The following is a 20,496-nucleotide window of genomic DNA, read 5'->3' as shown; positions in this document are numbered from 1 at the left end:
TTATACAGCATGGCCCACACAATCACTCCCCCACCCCCTCCCTAGTAGCTCTGCATATACACAATAAGCGTTGTTAAAGGGTGAAAGCAGGGCTGCACGGTTACCTTTCTGCAAGCCAAGCTTACGTGTTGTTCTTCCAAAGGTTAACATTTAAAAATGCGCTTAACCTTAGTCCATTCAGTATCTTTATTTTATGTTGACTTATGCCTCTTTGGACGCAGCATCTTTTCTGTGTTGACAAATAGCCTCCCGGATTTCCCCATAGTTCGTTCTGAAATCTTCTCATCAAACCAAACTTTTTGAAATGCTAATGGACCATTAGGGGTGGAATAGGAGGTTACATTCAAGCATTCACTGTCAGCCAGCCCCAGGTATGCTAAACGCACTTTACTATAGAGAGTTCACACTTTTTTGTTGGTTTTGGGATGGTTGTGACTAAATAGAGACAGACCGGCTGTGACTAGGCGCAGAGTTGCAATGCTTTCTCTGGCTTCCAGTCGGCTTTGTTATCCAAAGCAAGAATATAAATGTTAGCATATTACTCCTTTTTACAAACAAACATGGCTAGTTACAATCACTCTAGTTCTTTTTTAGGTCTCGCCTCTCAATGCGCATGCGCATTGAGCGAGACTAATAATCTCAGACTCCCTCTCCTGCTTCTCTCTCTTGCTTCGCTCTTGGGCTCCCTGTCCGTACTTCTCACCCCTGATACACTCTGTCTCCCTCTCCATGCTTCTGTCCCCTGCTGCACTCTCAGGCTCCCTGTCCGTGCATCTCACCCTTGCTTCACTCTTGGGCTCCCTCTCCGTGCTTCTCTTCCTTGCTGCACTCTCTGCTCCCTCTCTGTGCTGCTCTCCCCTGCTGCACTCGCGTGTTCTCTAGAGATGTGGCCTAACGACCAGAGCTGCCATCTAAGTCACGTAAATACAAAACATGTTGCATTCCAAATGCTATAGGTGTCACATTCGCGAAAGTTATAACTATTGGCATTGTAAATGACAAAGCTATCCATTTAGCTATGTTAAAAACCAACACATAAATAAAATATTTGTTATTTACAAGACCAATAGCTCCAACTTTTCTAATGCAAGACCTATTGCATTTCCAATGCTTGTTAAATGTTTGTTCCAATACACATTTCATCTTCCACTGGCCCAGCTGAGCGCAAGCCTCTGCCTCTATCCTCTTTTTCAGAATGAGCAGACAAGTTCTCTCTACAAGTGTACCAAAATGCTCCAGTCTGCCAAGTCAGAGGTCCCTCTATGAATATGCCTACAGCTTAAAACTAGAGCAGAGGCTGCCACCTATCAGGTTTGAGGAGCACTGACTTTAAAGAGCTGCATGCCTTGGTCCTAATGCTGTTGAAAGAAAGATGAGAAAACGAAAGTAGTGTTTCACTGGCAAAGTGGCGCTAACGTGTTTGGGTGTGACTAAAACCAACCTGGCCACTTTGTTTTTTTTCAACATTATTTTTTCTTACTTTTGCTTCTCTCTCCTGAGGCTGCACTTTGGAAGGGACAAATGCCTGAAAAAGATGACATTTTCGGCAATGTATTTTTTTTTCTTTTTTGGATCAAGTTTTTCAGGGGAACGAATGAAGGTAAGGAGAGTAAAAAGAGGATAAATGAGTGCCGTTTCTTGAGGTCATGGTTTTCAACCGGTGAGGAGCAAGATAGAGACAGAATGAGGGGAGAGAGAGAGAGAGAGAGAGAGAAGGAGAGCAGGGAAAGAGAGAGAGGGGGAGAGGTAGCAAAGAGAGAGCTGCCAGCGGCCTCAGTGACAAAAGCAATATATGAATACAATTTTATCAATACCCCTCAAGCTCTGTTAGATAGGCTTTTGGGAAGATAACATGGGGCGAGGAGCCTATTTCAATCCATCTGAAGTAGCTGGAAGAATTCACAAACCTGGACCTCTTGTAAGAGTTCCGGAGAACTGAGTAATCGCAAACAGAGACTGCAGCAGCCGAGGAAGGACACAGTGAGGGGTGTAATGGGAAGGAAGCTTAAAATTGAATAACGATCCTTAACCCAAAATTTTAATTCAATATTGAATTGGAATAAATTCAGTCATGGAACTGTGAGTGCTGATTTCTCCCTGGAGTTGGGGTTTCCACAGTGATCTTGCCGCTGTTGACTAACTGCTTTGAGGTTGGGGTTCAGGTTACGCCATTGGCTGTCAGACAGTGTTGTGTATTTTTTTTTCTTAGGTTGTTGACGATTAGCTGTCAATGAAATGCTTAAGCAAAGCCTAAGGATGGAGTCCTTGGGGAATGAATAAGCGACTAGAAGCAAACAATGTAACACCTGTCAACAAAAGCCTAGAGTGAAACCACAGAGACAATTGGCCAAGAATCCATTACAAACAAAAGCAGGAAGACTAGGGCAGTGCACTGCATGTGTGGAGTCAGAGCCACAAGAACTGAGGGCAATACCATAAGTGAAACAGATCACGGACTACGGACAAAATGTCAGTTTAAATTGAAATATCCCACATATTCTTTGACTTAAAAACACCTACATACAGGAAATCAGTATTTCATTGAGCACTTTTGGCGTGTTGGTACGCACAATACAAGAAATCTGTGAAGAAACCTCCATGTGTGGGAAGGCCAGCAAAAACTGAGATGGAGTCCAAAAAACAATAGGCATTTGCAATGCAATAGGTCTCGCCTTTGGAACCTTCTATATATTTAGCTATGCAGCACATTAGCCTGAATGCTGAAACATCTACTGTGGTTTACCATGGAGGGAAAGTAAGCACCAAACTGTGTGACACGCCAGTAATGTGAACACATGGAGAGAAATATTGCCTTTCAGCGGGAAATGGTATAGTCCAAAGCTCTGTTTTTAATATAAAATCAGGGCCTTCGGTGGTCATCTCCCTGAAAATACAAGATTTGAAAAAATCTTGTTGTCTACGGGTGCTCGTGGGAGACAATTTCTATGGACTGGAATCTAGAGAATACTAAAGTGATTCTAGTATTGTACTGACCTCTGCTTGTCGTTTTCTATCAAGAAAATTACATAGAGGCAGTTGCCAGAAAAATTTAAAAAAGAAAGTCCCTCAGCAGAAAGCAATTCTGGTATTTTACTGTCCTCTACTGGCCGTTTTCTATCAAGACAAATAAATAGCGTAAGTTGCACAAGCAGAAAACAATTCTGGTATTTTACTGACCTCTACTGGTCGTTTTCTATCAAAACAGTTAAATAGAGCCAGTTGAACAGAAACAAAGTCCCTAAGCAGAAGCAGGCAAGTCCTAGGGCTGATCTCCAGAGCCCACAAAGTACATACACATATAAGTATATACTAAAATATATACAAGAGGTCTCAAATGCTCAAACTAAAAATGGGCCTTAGTTCACCTAGCAACAACAAGGAAGGTGCATTTTAAACCTCTCAATCTCTTTTCTAAGACAGGTGGACTAGAGACAGCATAGGGCTCCAGTGTCCTCGGGAGCGCTGAAGGAAGACGCTCCATCCAAATCTGGCAGTTCTTTCATGCTGTATGACAGCAGGGCCAGGATTGGTTACTGCAGTTTACAGGGTCTTGTGTTGGAGCCTGTCTGCCTGGAGAAAACCCAAACGAGGAGGATGTCGGCCCAGGAGGTAAGTGAAATTATTTTTGTACTTATTTATTTACTTTTTTCCCCACCAGCCACACCACCCACCATACATGCCAACCGCCACTACCCACATGCACTCCATACATCTGTCATTGTACTTATTTACAATTTGTGATCCTGGAAGATACAGGGGCATATTATCAACAACTAGCAATATTTATCGCTAAATAAGCTTAGTGACATTTTTTTTATCGCCGCGCATCACCGGATTTTGTCGCAGAGATAACGTGCTATTAGCAATGTTTATCTCCAATGCAATAAAATATCCGGCGATAGCGGCGAAATGCATGAATATCGCTGGGAATCCAGCGATATTCAGGCATTAACACCAATAAGGTCTTAACCTGAATATCCAACTCCCATTGGATATACAGGTTAAGAAGTGGTCTGAGCAACCGTTAGTTTTCAGCGATATTTGCGCTTAGCGCATATTTTTTAATCGCTACACCTGCGTTGATAATAGGCAATAGCGATGTTAGCAACTGCTTTCAGTCGCTAACAGGTTGGGTACGCCCACTTTGCACGTCATTAGCGATAAATATCGCTGACATGCAAAGCGGGCCCCAAACCGCTCGCTATCACCTAAAAGCTGTCGCTAACTGATGTTAGCGACAGCTTTCTAATAGGACGATGAAATTATCGCCGCTGTGTGGCCGAAAACGGTATTTTCATTTCGCCTGCCTTGGTAATAAGCCCAGGTAATCAATTGGGGGGGAGTAAGAGATAAGATCCTTTCAAACTCCTGTTAAATTGTATTTCATCAAATGGGGAAAGGATCACTTGTCCTGCGAAAAACTCAGGTCTGCAGGTTGGTAACTGGGTGTCTCCCAATAAAATGACCCTCATACACGTGTGTTTTTTGCTCTTGCTTGCTTTCGTTAGCGGTATATGAGGTGTCCCCGCTTATATCACACGTGCATGCGTAATCACTGAGTCAATTCATTTGTGTGCACCCTCCACCAGGAGGTTATACCTTAAGTTTTAAGGCAGTAGTGATCGTGGAAATAAAGTGATCAGGATAGTGGTGAGTGATTTTAAAATATAGTCCGGATAGCCAGTGCTTGGAAGTTTAATAAATCTGGATTCGGGCTATTGTTAAAAATGGGGAGTTCGTGCTGCTGTGGAATCTGTTATGAATTCTAGCACACTTAAAGGTCTAATAAAATGGTCGACATGTTTCAGCTATAGTTGACAATTTGTCAGACTGCTTTCTTCAGGACCAGGGGGTGAAAGTGGTGAAATAAGTGAAAGAATAGGTACATTTATAACCTGATTCTTCCTGGTCCTGAAGAAAGCTGTCTGACAAATTGTCAACTAAAGCTGAAACATGTCGACCATTTTATTAGACCTTTAAGTGTGCTAGAATTCATAACAGATTCCACAGCAGCACAAACTCCCCATTTTTAACAATAGCCCGAATCCAGATTTAATAAACTTCCAAGCACTGGATATCCGGACTATATTTTAAAATCACTCACCACTATCCTGATCACTTTATTTCCACGATCACTACTGCCTTAAAACTTAAGGTATAACCTCCTGGTGGAGGGTGCACACAAATGAATTGACCCAGTGATTACGCACGCATGTGTGATATAAGCGGGGACACCTCATATACCGCTAACGAAAGCAAGCAAGAGCAAAAAACACACGTTTATGAGGGTCATTTTATTGGGAGACACCCAGTTACCAACCTGCAGACCTGAGTTTTTCGCAGGACAAGTGATCCTTTCCCCATTTGATGAAATATTGGTAATAAGCCCCACAGTTTTTTGCCCACAATGAAACAACGTGCTCAAACTGGGATTTGAACCTAGATCTGCTGGGTCTTAAGCTAAACAGCAGTAAATATGAATATAGTTAAGTAATACAAAGTTTGCTCAGGGTTCTAGTACAATGTAGACGTTTTTGTTATAAATAGAAAGTCCTTGAGCCAGGTGTAGAAACAGGATAGGTTTAATTAAGTTAGTTCCAAGTTAAGTTCTTCAAATTAAGGCAGATGGAAATGTAAACCCCACCAGGAGCGACCTCCCTGTCGCTCAGCCTGCCTGCCATCAACTGCCACTCCACACACAGGCCAGGCACCCAGCATTCCATGATGTCACCAAGCATTCTACCATTCACACTATCTGAGCAACAGGGAAATCCCAGCCAGGGAAAAGAGACACAATTCCATTATAACACATCCCCCTTCCTTAGGGAAACAACAAGACTGAAGTTAGGGAAAGCAACATGAACATCAATATACACAATGCATTCAGAAAATAAAACATTTACATTGCAAAAGAAAGTATTGACATTACATTCTGAAATATAATTAGTCCCATCCCCCTCCCTTGGGGAAAGTCCACAACGCAACTGCAAAAAGAACAAGCATTTACAATGCAATAGGTCTCCCAGCTTTAAAGTTTGAGCTATTGGCATTGTATATTACAATGTGTTACATTAATTTGTTATCAAACTCTGAATTGTTGTATAAAGATGGTAAATGCTGCAAGAATGCTTGTTAATTAAACGTCTGTGTGCATGTTTCTACGTATTCGTCACGTTCACTGTGCCCCTCTGGTGGAGTTGTACTTAAGCAGAAAAATCATTGAATTATCTTAAAATATGCACGCGCCGACACTCAGAGCTCTTAGGGGTCATCGCTAGTGGTTTTACCAGCAGAAATCACAAACAAACGAATAGAAAATAGCCCCGCTTGAACTTCGTGAGTGTCAGACAAAAAAGCAGCATTTCAAAGCCTGGGACGGCCGGGTAACCAGGCAACGAGGCTCGACCTCAAACTCCGAACACAGAAACACTGGCGGCGACCGGCGAATGAGAGAGGCTCTCTCCTTCCCGGCTGAGAGAGGAGACGTCACTGGGGGTCCAATGTAGCACCCGTTCCCACCACGGGACACAGGACGCGCCTTTCCAGGTATGTACACTTCTGTATTTTCCGGGCGCCGCAAACAGAAGTGCTCTACAGACGTTGAATACGGAAACTGCACAGTGCAATTATCACAGAGCTCACAAAATGAGCGGCTTGTTCAGGTGTGAATCATGATTCGTGCATTCTGGGATGTGTGGTCCTGCATGGATAACCCGCTTGCCTTCCCAGTTTTAGATTTGAGTGGTCTTCCGGTCTGGTTATTCGCCTGCATGGGGTTGTAATTGTACAACAGTTTGAGTACGGCCGGGCAGTGTTTGTCGTGCGTGGTTGTTAGAGTGTGTGGTGTAATACAGCGTGGGTGATGGAAGAATCTGTGTGTCCTGCTTGAGGACAGGCGCGCGCCAGTCACGTCGTGGCCTTGCACTGCATACCGACACAATTGTAGTTTTGCTTTTCACATTATGTATATGTGTTTACACTGAAGTATAACCTGCTACAGGCCCCTGGGACCGGACATCAGCAGCGCAGCTTTGAACTCGCGGCCGCCCCGGAAGTCAGGCACGGTCGCCTGTGACGGGGGCGGGGCCACGTTCACACCGGAAGAGGAGGCAGGCGGAGTCGTAGCGTCTCGCGGCCCGGGGCTCCTGTGAGCGGTGTAGAGCCCCGGGGCCGCACCAGCAGGAGGTTGGGCGCCGCATGCTGAGGTAAGGTAAGTTCTGGAGAGCGATTGGTGCACTTGTGTGTGTGTATGCTCGTGTGTGTGTGTGTACGTATGTGTGCGACGGCGGGGGAGGGGGAGGGGGGGCCTCGGTGCACTTGTGTGTGTGCGCGCGTGTGTGTATGAGTCAGGGGTGGTGTCTGCACTTGTGTGTGTGCGCGCGTGTGTGTATGAGTCAGGGGTGGTGTCTCTGTATGTATGTATGTGCGTGCGTGCATGGGCGTGTGTGTGTGTGTATGCGCATGCGTGTGTGGTGCTTGCGCTTCCCAGGAGACAGCGCCTGGCCACAGCGCGCGTTCCAGTTACAAATCGCCTGGAAGGATGCGCGTGGCCAGGACTGTCTCCTGGGAATGAGAGTCGCTGACAAAAGATCTCCTGGCGGACACAGCGCTGACGCGCTGTTAAACGCCAGGAGACCTAAAAAGGTGAAACAGAATGGGCCGCACCCATAACCAACATGTAACAGGGTACACACCACCCTGCGGACCAAGTATTGGGACAAAGATTGCCCCACAAACTATATGTAACAGGGTACACACCACCCTGTGAAACAAAATTGGAGCAGGTATCGCTCCATAACCAACATGTAACAGGGTACACTCCACCCTGTGAACCAGTACTGGTACACAAACTGCCCCACAATCTACATGTAACAGGGTACACACCACCCTGTGTAACAGAATTGGAGCATTTATCGCTCCACAACCAACATGTAACAGAGTACATAACGCCCTGTAGAACATAACGGGGCTACTGAGCTCCCACAACCTTATTGCCAAAGGGTAAACTATCCTGGTTGGGATTTCCCTGTGCTCAGATAGTGTGAATTGTAGAATGCTTGGTGACATAATGGAATGCTGGGTGCCTGGCCTGTGTGTGGAGTGGCAGTTGATGGCAGGCAGGCTGAGCGACAGGGAGGTTGCTCCTGGTGGGGTTTACATTTCCATCTGCCTTATCTTGAAGAACTTAAATTGGAACTAACTTAAATAAATCTATCCTGTTTATACACCTGGCTCAAGGACTTTCTATTTATAATAGTTTTACTATTGAACGCCACTTATATTGACTCCACAATACTGACCACGATCATATAGCCATGGTAAGGTGATGTGGAATTAAGAATAGTAAATCTATATTTCCTTATAAATGCTTACCTCACTTTGATGAAATGTTAGGAGTTGATGCTGGAGAATCGATATTACTGACAGTGGAACTGTACCTCAGCAACCTCAGCAACTACCTCAACAGCCATGACAGATTTCACACCCCCACCAGACACCTCTGCTCCACCAACCTCCTGCCACCTCTGTCTTCCACATCTAAGGATCCAAAGGAGGTGCCTGCACCTTTTAGTACCTGGCTCCTGAAGCATGGAGCCATCTCCCCCTCACATCAGAACTAGCAGCACAGTAGTAGAATTCCAGAAGAAACTAAAAACCTGACTCCTCCGAAATGCCCTAGATAGGGCAGTTGTCCCTCTTCTCTTAGCTTCAAGATACCCTTCCGGGTGAGATGCACGTTTTACAAATGTACATAACATAAAATTATCTGTTCTTTAGCTTCATTAGCCAATAATAATAAAGAAGTGCATTTTGACGTAGGTTTTCAAGCTGTAAAGAATGTACACATTTGACAAAAATAGGCCAGTGATGGCTTGCTGAAAAGGGATAGATGGGAAGCATGAACAGCCACCTCGAAGCCTCGAGGCACAACCCTTAGTTTCCTCTTTAACACCTTGGCTGCTAAAGGTATTTTCCTTCTGCGCTGCATTCCCAGATTTACCATTGTTCATGACGAGCTCAGCTCGTCATCAGCACAGCTCAACTGTGCCGTCATGAGCATGGAAGGGGTTAAAAATACACAGATTGGTGTGTTGTTACTTTGTTGTGCTCTTGACTCCACCCCCTGCCATTCCATCCTACCAAAAACAGAAGACTGAACAGAGGACTACTGTTCTCTCATTCCCATCATACCAAAGATATTTTGAGGTTGTGTGTCTATGGTCCAGTGGCAAAATAAACAAGTGAGAAGGTTTCTCAGGCAAAAAAAAGGCGAGACACATGTTTGCAAAAGGCAGAGCATTTCTCTGCAGCAGGCCTTCAGAAAACCATGAGAGTTCAATCTACGCCGTTTACTCCCACTGTCCCCTTCCTAGTGCATACCTGTCAACTTAAGGAACAATCTTACTGTGTGCGGAGGGAGTGGAGCCTTGAAGGGGGCGGGGCATCATGCCGAGAAGTACCTACCAGGCACTTTTGAACCGCCCTCAAGTCCCCTCTTCCCAAAAAAAATACAAAACCCCTGCTGAGGCCGATGTCCTGGGGTGTTTTCACGCCACTTAATAGATTTCGTCAATTAAAAGCCTCAGAAAACGAGCAGGAAAGCTACTATTAACAGTGGTTTTCAGGGCCTGGTGCCGAGAAGTAACTACAAGGCACTTTTGAACCCCACCCGCCCCCAAGCCCCCTCCTCCTCCTCAAAAATAAAAGCTTGCTGAGGCTGGTACTGATGTCTTGGGGTATTGTCAAACACTAAATGGACATCGGCAGTTCAAATCCACAGAAAACGAGCTTGAAAACCACTGTTTACAGTGGTTTTCAGCTCATTTTGCCACCAAGTGATATCGGCTCTCCACCAGGAGACCGTGTGATGGGAGCCGATATTGTGTGTCACAGGGTGGCACTGTGTGAGTTGGCAGGTATGCTAGTGGTATGTATGGGTTACATGTAGGTGAATAGACGTCTGTGCAGTGAGTGCTGCTAAGCCCAGGTACCCTGAGAATGCACTTCTTGTTCCTTTCCCTTTTTATCATCATTTTTCTCCCTGTCTTGGGTTATCAGTGTCCACAAAAGGCATGGGTTCATTGTCACAGGTATTTTTACTCTGGTCCTGGCAAACCAGAGGTGGCATCTTAGCTGTGAGATTGTTTGATATTCCCCAAAAAATGTTTAGAGATGCTTCCCGGTTATTGATTTGTTTTTTTATCGAAAGTCTTTAGATGTTTATTTAAAATCTTCATGAAATGCTCTACCACACCCGGCTGTGGTAAACATAAGGGCATCTATAGAGTCCAATGCCTACCCTTGGCATTTGAGCCTTTGACATTCCTGTCTTTGCCCCTCTACATTTCTCCTGCAGGCCCTCGTTGGCTAGCAACCTCTACCGCTTCGCATGACTAAGTTTGCGGGTGTGCTTTACAGTTTTTCCACCACAGAGTAACCCACAGACTCCCCCACCAATAGTAGTCTGCATTACCCATCAGCCAGCATGCAAGGAGCTGAGCTAAGCTTCTGCTGTTGTTCTGGCCATTTTTCTGAGACTCCATTGGTGGTCTCTCACGCATGCCTGCAGAGTGGTGAGTCTTGTACCACAATATCACGGTTGAAATATCGACCTCCAGATATAGCCAATAAGATTTACTCCCAAATATTGTTGGAGCCCAGTTAACAGTAGCAAATATACACCTACCCTGACAATAGTTTGGTAGTTATTATCATGGTCATGATATCTCTGCGGGTCAATATGACACACGAGTGGTATCGGACATATCTGGTTTAGCTTCTTTCGCCTGCTGATAAGTTCCAGGGAACCCTACTTGCCCGCTCATTATTAGTTCCAGTTGCTTTTAACAAATATCTATCCTTTCCTTCCCATGTTAACAAAATCACAGCAATCTATTTTGCTATTTTCTGGGCATTAACAAAGATTTTTTTCTTTTATCTCCATTGCATCACAAACAAAGGACAGTTGTTCAGTCCTAATGCTGTTGAAAGAAAGATGAGAAAACGAAAGTAGTGCTTCACTGGCAAAGTGGCGCTAATGTGTTTGGGTGTGACTAAAACCAACCTGGCCACTTTGTTTTGTTTCAACATTATTTTTTCTTACTTTTGCTTCTCTGTCTTGAGGCTGCACTAAGGAAGAGAAAAACACCTAAAATGATGACATTTTTGGCAGAGGTTTTTTTCTCCATTTTTGGATCAAGTTTTTCGGGAGAACGAATGAAGGTAAGGAGAGGAAAAAGAGGGTAAGTGAGCGCCGTTTCTTGAGGTCATGGTTTTCAACCGGTGAGGAGCAAGATAGAGACAGAATGAGCGGAGAGAGAGAGAGAGAGAGAGAGAGAGAGAGAGAGAGAGAGAGAAGGAGAGCAGGGAAAGAGAGAGAGGGGGAGAGGGAGCAAAGAGAGAGCTGCCAGCGGCCTCAGTGACAAAAGCAATATATGAATACAATTTTATCAATGCCCCTCAAGCTCTGTTAGATAGGCTTTTGGGAAGATAACATGGGGCGAGGAGCCTATTTCAATCCATCTGAAGTAGCTGGAAGAATTCACAAACCTGGACCTCTTGTAAGAGTCCCAGAGAACTGAGTAATCGCAAACAGAGACTGCAGCAGCCGAGGAAGTACACAGTGAGGGGTATTATGGGAAGGAAGCTTATAATTGAATAACGATCCTTAACCCAAAATTTTAATTCAATATTGAATTGGAATAAATTCACTCATGGAACTGTGAGTGCTGATTTCTCCCTGGAATTGGGGTTTTCACAGGGATCTTGCCGCTGTTGACTAACTGCTTTGAGGTTGGCGTTCAGGTTACGCCATTTGCTGTCAGACAGTGTTCTGTCTTTTTTTTTCTTAGGTTGTTGACGATTAGCCGTCAATGAAATGCTTAAGCAAAGCCTAAGGATGGAGTCCTTGGGGAGTGAATAAGCGACTAGAAGCAAACAATGTAACACCTGTCGACAAAAGCCTAGAGTGAAACCACAGAGACAATTGGCCAAGAATCCATTACAAACAAAAGCAGGAAGACTAGGGCAGTGCACTGCACATGTGTGGAGTCAGACCCATAAGAACTGAGGGCAATACCATAAGTGGAAAGATCACAAGCTACGGACAAAAAGTCAGTTTAAATTGAAATATCCCACATATTCTTTGACTTAAAAACACTCACAGACAGGAAATCAGTATTTCATCCAGCACTTTTGGCGTATTGGTACGCACAATACAAGAAATCTGTGAAGAAACCTCCATGTGTAAGAAGGCCAGCAAAAACTGAGATGGAGTCCAAAAAACAATAAGCATTTGCGATGCAATAGGTCTCGCCTTTGGCACCTTCTATGTATTTAGCTATGCAGCACATTAGCCTGGGTGCTGAAACATCTACTGTGCTTTACCATGAAGGGAAAGTAAGCACTAAGCTGTGTGACACGCCAGTTATGTGAACAATTAAAGAGAAATATTGCCTTTCAGCGGGAAATGGTGTAGTCCAAAGCTCTGTTTTTAATATAAAATCAAGGCCTTCGGTGGTCATCTCCCTGAAAATACAAGATTTGAAAAAAATATTGTTGTTTACGGGTGCTCGTGGAAGATCATTTCTATGGACTGGAATCTAGAGAATGCTAAAGTGATTCTGGTATTGTACTGACCTCTGCTTATCGTTTTCTATCAAGAAAAAGTAAATAGAGGCAGTTGCCAGAAATTAAAAAATAGAAAGTCCTTCAGCAGAAAGCAATTCTGGTATTTTACTGACCACTACTGGTCGTTTTCTATCAAGACAAATAAATAGCCTAAGTTGAACAAGCAGAAAGCAATTCTGGTATTTTACTGACCTCTACTGGTCCTTTTCTATCAAAACAGTTAAATAGAGCCAGTTGAACAGAAAAAAAGTCCCTAAGCGGAAGCAGGCAAGTCCTAGGGCTGATCTCCAGAGCCCACAAAGTACATACACATATAAGTATATACTACAGTATATACAAGAGGTCTCGAATGCTCAAACTAAAAAGGTGCCTAAGTTCACCTTGCAACAACAAGGAGGAACCGATGATGGGGGACGAAGAATAAAGGGAGGGGGGAAGCACTATGAAGGGAGCAGAAAGCTGGGAGTTATTTTAAAGACACCCTTTTGTTCAGACAGTAATGTATTTTAAATATTATAAGGAGAAAAAACAACTTTTTAATTTTCATCTATTTGGTCGTGTGCAGCTGTGAAGTGGCACATGCCACGCGCTTTCTGGACATGTTTTTATTTGACACGCCATTTGTGATAACTTCAGACGCTTTTTTGTCATTAGAAATTTGCATTTTGAGAACTTGTGTATCTGTCTTTACAGTAATAAGCACAGGTTTAAAAATCGCAGTATGCAAAATGTTGCTGACCAAAAAATCTCAAACTGGCCAAAGGTGTCCGACTTGACCTAGGTCACAGCAACACAAACCCCCTATTGTACATCATCATGTGAAACCATTGTAATCACATTGTGACCCTGAACTGCACATCCTCCTCAGATGCAAGAAATCTAGTGGTCATCTCATGCACAGCGATCAGTGCTCTGCCTCCTCCCCCATCCAGTGCGCTTTTATGTTAGCAGGGCTTCATTAGAATGGATGGCGTAGGCCTGTGTTATGATCTATCTATGCATTTGTACCTGTTTGTTGTGTACCACTTCAGACATATTCTATACAAGAGCCATACCTACTCATTTTGTCTGTGACTGTTTCCTTAGCCAGTCTGTTACATTTCAAAATGTGGTGTCTTCTAGCAGATGGCTCTGTGGCTTGGAACCGCTAGTCCCAAGTCAGCACAATGCCACAGAAAACACAGATGATTAGCAACCCTGTGCTATTGTGCTTGGCTTAACCTATGATCCAGAATGTTATCAAAAAGGAGAATATAGCAAACAAAACTATCATACACTTTAAACATGCCCATTTCAAAGTGGAATACTCTGTTAAAACAGTTTTCATTGATTTAAGGCTGAAATGGAATTCTGACAAATAAAATAAAGTGCCTCAATAATGCCACAAAATTTAAATTTTGTGCCGCAGAATTTGCAGATCTATGCCACAGTTTAGTGGGGAGGCTGGTTATTAAGCTCACTGAAAGCCACACTGCTTTCATGAAACTCATAAAGGTCAGGCTGTTTACTCTTAGATTTTGTCATCCCTGCTGGCTGGATTGTTGCTCGAGCTTCTAGTGCCAAGATGCCTCTGGTAGTCATGTGCTCTATAAGTATTTTTCATTCATGTATTCCTATTTCCTATACCGATCCATGATGTCTTTGGTAGACATTCAAGAACAAGAGTTAGATTGTTGGGACTGATGATATCACACCCTTTTACCAATTACTTTTTGGCAGGTGCAGACAGCTCCTTCTGATGTAAGAGGTGGGTTTTTTTGGCCTATATTTTGCTGTGTTTTTCCTGCAGTCTCAATAGAGACGGCTCCTGCTGTCTGTCGAGAAAGAGTATTGTATACAACACGATACAGAGCCAATGCTTGCTCAAGATTGGATGGCTTTTGTGTCAATCTCAGTTGCATGGCTCCTATTTGTTGCTTTCCTCCCTTTCTTTATTTAGCATGCCACAGGGAATTGTTAGATCTTACCTAGGCAGCACTTGCACTGTCTTTTCCAGACATGCTGTATTCAGGTATGGACTTTAAGCGCTGCCAATTTTCCCGCCCATCTTTTCAATTGGCTCCTGTCATTATCCTTTGTAAATGTTGGCTTTTGATTTGTGAATAAGCTTAGTAGTCCCTCCTTAGTAACTCCTCTTCTCATGTTGTAACCTCCCATGGAGACTGGTCCTCTTACATGTGTTGTTACTCAATATGTTTTATTTACAGTCTATAAACACTGTTTTCTTACATGACTTTCTCCTACCTGCTGTTGCAGGCACAACACACTCTTTCGCAAATTAATGACTTTTTTTTGCAGCTGAGCATGCCATGCTTTGACTTCAACAATGGCGGCAGAGCGTGTGCCCGGCTCGCTCAGCTAGTCCGAGATTTTATGTTTTGCAGTATGGGGGCTTGAACCCGCCCCTCTTCTCCATTGGCTGGCCTCGTAAATGCTGGCCAGCCATTGGAGGAGAGGGGCGTCACTCGGTTCTAGCCCCGGCTTGAGCGGATTCGTGGGCGTTTCTTTTTCATTTTTTAAGCCCCGTCTCTTTTTCAGAGGTGGGCCTTTGTGGGTGTTTCCTTTTTTTTTTTTTTTTTACAGGGCTGTTTTTGCGCAGTTGGTAACGTCTCTGATAACGGGATGGACGTAGCGATTTGCGAGCAGGTAAGCATTTTATCTCTTTTTGTCATCTAATGTGTTTGTTTGTTTATTCCTGTTCCTCGTTGTACTCGTGCCCCCCCCCCACCCCGCTGTTCCTCGTTGTGCTCATGCCCCCCCACCCCGCTGTTCCTCGTTGTGCTTGTGCCCCCCACCCCGCTGTTGCGCCCCCCCACTCCGCTGTTCCTCGTTGTGCTCGTGTCCCCCCACCCCGCTGTTCCTCGTTGTGCTTGTGCACTCCCACGCTGCTGTTCCTCGTTGTGCTTGTGCCCCCCACCCCACGGTTCCTCATTGTGCTCATGCCCCCACCCCGCTGTTCCTTGTTGTGCTCGTGCCCCCCACCCCGCTGTTCCTCGTTGTGCTCGTGCCCCCTCACCCTGCTGTTCCTCGTTGTGCTCGTACCCCCCACCCGCTGTTCCTTGTTGTGCTAGTGCCCCCCACCCGCTGTTCCTCATTGTTCTCGTGTCCCCCCACCCCTCGTTGCGCTCGCTTTTCTCACCCCCACAACCCCTGTTGCTCGTTTTCTCACCCCCGCCCCCCTGCTGCTCGTTGTGTTCGTGCCCCCCACCCCCCTGACCCTCGTTGCCACCGTGACCTAAATGTGGATGAAGCTGCAAATTTACTTTTCTGTGGTAAACAGATGCATCTTAAACACAAAGCAATACTTTTTATTTCATTGATGCACACTTTTTAGAAGTATTTCAATGAGGACTATAAATGCAAGCCAGACCCGTTTACTTTGTGAATGCTTGTTCAAGATATGCCCTGTTATTTTTCATTCAGCGAACTCCAGAAACTGAATATCCAGTAAGAGTGCTGCATGTTTTCATTGCTACTTCCTAGCAGAACACCAAGCTTCGCTTGCCAAGGGATGCGTCCAAGTTGCCCCCTTAGTCCCATAGGGTGTACTTCCTGTAGTACAAGGCTGTGAGGAGACAATGCCAGTGGAAGCTGAACTGATTCTTAGAGGGCATTGCCTTTTACCCTTTAATGATGGTAGTGGGAGGCCTGCCCGTTCGACCTTGGAAAAATCCAAGGAGTTCTCAAGTCACTGTGCATTGTCTAACGTGTGTACCATGTGCATCTGCTCTCCGTTAATGTGTGCAGAGATGGGCAGCATGCACTAGTCTACTACTTTGTATTGCACGCAGCATAAAATGGTGGTTGCCTGCAGAAGGTAAGGTCATACTGGCTCCCAGGTCCCTGAAGGAGTCTCTCATAGTACCCATTGCAGGACTGCAGTTTCAGGTCTGTATGATTTATTGCAGCAGTACACATTCAGCCCAGAGCTCTGTCTCTGCCACAACACGCTCAAAGTGGGCTCTGCTTCTAGGCAGCTCTGATAATTTTCGTTCAGATTTTGGATAGCTGCGTGTGTGGGGCTGTGTGTGTGGGGCTGTGTGTGCATGTGTGTGTTGTGCTCTGTATGTATGTGGCTCTGTGTGTGTGTGTGGGGCTCTGTGTGTGGCTCTGTGGGTAGCTTTTTTTGTAGGTGGCTCTGTGTGTGTGGGTGGCTCTGTGTGTGTGGGTGGCTCTGTGTGTGTGTGTGGGTGGCTCTGTATGTGTGTGTGGGTGGCTTTGTGTGTGTGGCTCTGTGTGTGGGTGCAAATGCAATAGATCTCGCATTTGAGAGAGAGTAAGCTATTGGCATTGTAGATGACAATGCCATTTATTTATGTTTTCAAAACATAAATAAAAATAATGTCATGAGCAATGCCAATAGCTCTAACTTTAATAATGCCGAGACCATTGCATTGTAAATGCTTGTTTTTGATTAGCAATGGGGGCCGCTTAGGATATTTTTAAAATGCGCAGCTTGGCTGACTTGCACCTTTGATTTATAAAACATGGGGTTTTTTTGGCAGCGCATCATGTTGTAGCAATAGCGACCGCGCACCTTTCTTTGTGTCAGAGTAAGCAGACAATGGCGGCCGCACACCTTTCCTTTCAAAATGCGCACCTTGCCCCCCCCCCGCGCACCTCTGCGGAAACTTGATTTGTAACAAATGTTATTTATTTATTTATTTATTGTAGAGTTTTATATAGCGCGAACAAGACCCGTGGGTATCAGAGCGCTTAACATCAGAATAGTTAACTAACACAAGTGTTAACGTTACAAGAAACAAACAGATATGAGATATATAATAGAATGAATATGATTAAGTGACAATATATATGCAAACAAGAACACATGTGCAATTCGCAATAATAGGTGGGGTAAGGCTAAGCTTATATAATATGCCCATATTCCCCGCCAAGGTGAGGTAGGCGATGGTAAGGTTTTGGCTTAACAAAGTGTTAACCTTTCTAAGAACAAAGCCGTTATGAGGTAGATAATAGTGTGACTGTGATTGTGTGAGACAATATATATGAGAAACAGATATATATTATATGTTCTATATTTGCGGCGCAGCACGCTTTAACAGTAGTGGCTGCGCCCATTGACTTTCTTTGTAGTAAGCAGGGCAGGGGTGGGAACAGCCCAGCGCCACAACATAAGGAGGAGTCCTCAAAACGCACCCAAGGATGCTGCTCCCCGCTCTCCTCTAGAGCAGCCGGCGCTGCCTCAGAACACCACCAGCGCCACAGCTGCTCGCCCTGGCATGACCAGATTGCATTGTGTAAGCGTTCTTTAACCCCTCCCCTGCTGATGACGGAACCGCTCCGTCATCAGCTGCGGTGGCGCTGTGCTGATGACGGAGCGGTTCCGTCATGGCTTGCCCGACGCTCCGGCGCTGAGCGTTCTATTGAGCGGGCAGGGCCATGACGGAACCGCTCCGCCATAAGCACAGCGCAACCGACGCTGGTGACGGAGCGGTTCCGTCAACAGCATGCGCTCGCCGCATTTCCGCCCCGCCCCCTTAGCACTGCGGCGGAATAGCCGCCGCAGTGAGGGGGTTAAATATAGCAGGCCGGTCCTAGAGTGCTTCCTTCCTGATGCCGCAATTACCTATCCTGAAAGGATAAACATTGCTTTCCTTAGTGACCTTGAGAGATGACACTAGCAAGGAAAACAGCAACAAAAGCACCATTTTGTTCCACGCACATTGATGCCTAGCCTGCCTTCCAGCATGTGATAGTTAATGCCGAGTCGCTCACAGCACAACAGCCTAATCATTCCTCTCAGGTTCCTGCTTGGCCTTGTACAAACGTTAAATATGTATTCATTTTCTTTCTTACTCAAAACCCCAAAACATGTTTGCTTCCAAAGAGTTGAACTATCGATTTTAAAACAGAAACTTTTTTCCCCTTCGTACTGTGCTTGTGTTCATGATACATCAACTACACTCCAAACCAAAACGCGTCGATAAAAGACAATATCAGTTACAGCGCCAATAGCTGTAACTCTGACAAATGAAAGACCTATTGCATTGCAAATGCTTGTTCAAGTTGCCATCAGTATATTTGTCATTGTTCCTGCTCTAAGCGCAAAGTTCATTCCATCGACACGGAGATGCTCTGAAAGAACGGTTACTCAAAAGAGGCTACCCACACCGCCTAGTGCGACAAGCCTACAAACGGGCCAAATATTTCAATAGATCCGCACTTCTACAGGGCAAACCCCAAAACAAACACGAACGGATCACCTGCGTGATTAATCACTCTACCCTAAATCATAAACTGAGAAATATCATAAATAAAAATTGGAAAATCCTGAACGTGGATGAAAGTGGCACTGCGCTCCCCCTTCCCATGTTAGCTTACAGAAGAAACAAAAACTTAAGGGACATGCTGGTTCATGCGAGACCCTTGACCAGAAACGCTCATTTCAATAACCAGCTTTCCATCACTGGTCTCCCTGCAGTCGTGGGGAACCACAGGTGTGGCGGCTGCCACGCTTGAGACTCAGCCCTCATTTCTGACATGGTAATCTACAATGAAAAAAAGATCGAATTACGCCACCTTACCAACTGTCGTAGTAGCAATATAGTATACATCTTGTTCTGTGATTGTGGCTTAGCCTATGTTGGCGAAACAGGACGCGAGTTTCGCGTCCGTTTTAGCGAACATAAGTCCGCCATTAGGACTAAGAAACTCTCAGCCCCATTAGTAGAACACTGCATTGAGAAGTCACACAAGGAGGATGAGATCAGATGGTCCATCCTGGAAAAGGTCACTCCTAAAATGGGTCAGCCCATTGAAATCACACGGAAAAAACGTGAAACTTTCTGGATTTTTCTTTTTGACAGTGTCAAGCGAGGACTAAACGAAGAGATATCTTGGTATGTTACCAAGTAAAGAATCTTGATCTCTTGTCCTTTTTCCATCCCCCATAAACTGTGCCTTTATATGACCTATTCCGGACTTATATCCCGTGTTGCAGTCTATATGAGAATTTCTACCTCATTCTGGACTTTTTATACGTGGCTCTTTGTACTTCACACATTATCGTCTAGCCGGCATCGTCTAGCCGGCATTATCTCACCAGCCGGCACTACTTCATTTATATAAGATCTCTGCCGGGCTAGTAACTTAAAATACAACCCGCAAAAGAAATCCTACTGTAGTCACGACCTTTTAGACGTGGCCTCCCCTTTTATTATACTTGGAAATACCATTTCACTTTCTAGACATCGTAAATGTGTGAGTCCGTTTGGCTGGGTACACATAATATGGCCGCCACTATGTAGTCCATCGTCTATTACCATGCCACAATACTCTCGCGGTCTTTTTCTCTTCTTCCGCGATATTTCAACCCAGGCAGTAGAGTATAAGAACTGGCGGACACAAACAATGTCACACGGAGGGTTTCGGGAACGCGTAGATATTTGGACGCTGCACGCCGGATACACAGGTAAACTGAATAGAAATCTATCTGAGTCAGAGGAGTGTAGAGTAGTTCCCTTCTTAGATTTAAAGATGTAACTCTCTCGACGTGGTAGCGCCGACCATTTGCACAGCGAGTTTGAACCCATGGGCTTCTTCGCTGTATTCTCACTCGGTTGTCTTTGTACTATGGGACTTAATACAAATATTACCCACTCTCAGTAGTAAGCTCTAGATTTTCTGGTATATGCGTCCTCCTCTCACCTTTTTCCGACATGCCCGATTCAGTGCGTGTAATCTTGAATCGCTTCCATGCCTCAGGACCAGAATATATACATACTACTTTTGTCTTGCAGGGTCGCGGTGGCTTAACAGTGTAAATTACTTCACAGAATGCCTTCTCTTGCGACATATGATCACCATTGGTAAATGTAAGTTTCCATTTAGTTTCTCTAGTTT

The 20,496-nt window shown here is 44.8% G+C and overlaps 1 protein-coding gene across 1 annotated transcript in view; it reads right to left on the bottom strand.

Annotated features, from left to right (window-relative positions):
- CRYBG2 (crystallin beta-gamma domain containing 2) overlaps window positions 1-20,496 on the bottom strand; it is a 467,695-nt gene that overhangs the window by 187,199 nt on the left and 260,000 nt on the right. The gene's annotated exons all lie outside the window — the stretch shown is intronic.

The sequence above is a fragment of the Lissotriton vulgaris genome, chromosome 2_1 (genome assembly GCF_964263255.1).
Source record: "Lissotriton vulgaris chromosome 2_1, aLisVul1.2, whole genome shotgun sequence".
Lineage (NCBI taxonomy): Eukaryota > Metazoa > Chordata > Amphibia > Caudata > Salamandridae > Lissotriton > Lissotriton vulgaris.
This window is presented reverse-complemented; position numbering and strand designations above follow the sequence as displayed.